The sequence below is a fragment of the Mustela erminea genome, chromosome 1 (assembly GCF_009829155.1).
Source record: "Mustela erminea isolate mMusErm1 chromosome 1, mMusErm1.Pri, whole genome shotgun sequence".
In the NCBI taxonomy this organism is placed as follows: Eukaryota; Metazoa; Chordata; class Mammalia; order Carnivora; family Mustelidae; genus Mustela; species Mustela erminea.
In genome coordinates, this window is record NC_045614.1 from 84260436 (window position 1) to 84262463 (window position 2028).

Consider the following 2028-nt stretch of genomic DNA (forward strand, 5'->3'; position numbering starts at 1 on the left):
ATCTAAAGATTGCAAACACCTAAAAATCCAATGGCATATTGAAGAGAAGAAGAACAGCAATTCTAGAAACAGAAAATCAACCACTTTCTGAAAGGTAGGACTGGCGGAAAAGTGAATCCAAAGCGACGGGAAGATAGACCCCGGGGGGAGGAGCCGGCTCCCAGCAAGTGGCAGAGCAACGGAGCACAAAATCAGGACTTTTAAAAGTCTGCTCCTCTGAGGGACATCACTCCAGAGGCTAAACCGGGGTGAAGCCCACATGGGGTCAACGTGGCCTCAGGTCCCACAGGGTCACAGAAAGATCGGGGGTGTCTGAGTGTCACAGAGCTTACAAGTATTAGAACGGGGAAGCTGGCTACAGAGACAGAGCCGAGAGTGAGCTCTCAGCTCGGGGTTACCTTGAACTGGTCGCAGGCTCGGTGAGCTCGGAGCACGGCTGGAGGTCAGGCAGACGGAAGTTATTGGTGCTGTTCTCTGAGGGCGCACTGAGGAGTGGGGCCCCAGGCTCTCGACTCCTGGAGACCAGGAGGCTGCCATTTTCATTCCTGTCCTCCAGAACTCTACAGAAAGTGCTCACAGAACAAAAGCTCCCGAAAGCAAACCCAAAGGATTACTCAGCCCGGCCCCTGGTAAGGGCGGTGCAATTCTGCCTGGGGCAAGACACTTGAGAATCACTAAAACAATAAGAAGATCAATAAGAAATCCAGCCAAGACCAAGTTCACCTACCAAGGAGGGAAATTTCAATACCAAGGAGAGCAGCAGAATTCCAGAGGAGGAGAAAGCAAAGCACAGAACTCATGGCTTTCTCCCCATGATTCTTTAGTCTTGCAGTTAATTTAATTTTTTTTTCTTTTTCAATTTTATTTCTCTTCTTCTGCTAATTTTTTTTAACTTTTACCCTTTTCTTTTTTTAGCATTTTTTAACTAGTTTATCTAATACATATATATTTTTTTCTTTTCATACTTTTTCTTTATTCGTTTTCTTTTTAAAATTCTTTTCTTTTTTTTCTTTCTCAACCTCTTTTTATTCCCTTTCTCCCCCCTCATGATTTGGGATCTCTTCTGATTTGGTTAAAGCATATTTTCCTGGGGTTGTTGCCACCCTTTTAGTATTTTACTTGTTCCTTCATATACTCTTAGCTGGACAAAATGACAAGGCGGAAAAATTCACCACAAAAAAAAAGAACAAGAGAAAGTACTGAAGGCTAGGGACCTAATTAATACAGACACTGGTAATATGTCAGATCTAGAGTTCAGAATGACGATTCTCAACGTTCTAGCCAGGCTCAAAAAAGGCATGGAAGATATTAGAGAAACCCTCTCGGGAGATATAAAAGCGCTTTCTGGAGAAATAAAAGAACTAAAATCTAGCCAAGTTGAAATAAAAAAAAGCTATTAATGAGGTGCAATAAAAAATGGAGGCTCTCACCGCTAGGATAAATGAGGCAGAAGAAAGAATTAATGATATAGAAGACCAAATGACAGAGAATAAAGAAACTGAGCAAAAGAGGGACAAACAGCTACTGGACAATGAGGGGAAAATTCGAGAGATAAATGACACCATAAGACGAAACAGCATTAGAATAATTGGGATTCCAGAAGAAGAAGAAAGAAAGAGGGGAGCAGAAGGTATACTGGAGAGAATTATTGGGGAGAATTTCCCCAAAATGGCAAAGGGAACAAGCATCAAAATCCAGGAGGTGCAGAGAACACCCCTCAAAATCAACAAGAATAGGTCCACACCCCATCACCTAATAGTAAAATTTGCAAGTCTTAGTGACAAAGAGAAAATCCTGAAAGCAGCCCGGGAAAAGAAGTCTGTAACATACAATGGTAAAAATATTAGATTGGCAGCAGACTTATCCACAGAGACCTGGCAGGCCAGAAAGAGCTGGCATGAAATATTCAGAGCACTAAACGAGAAAAACATGCAGCCAAGAATACTATATCCAGCTAGGCTATCATTGAAAATAGAAAGAGAGATAAAAAGCTTCCAGGACAAACAAAAACTGAAAGAATTTGCAAAC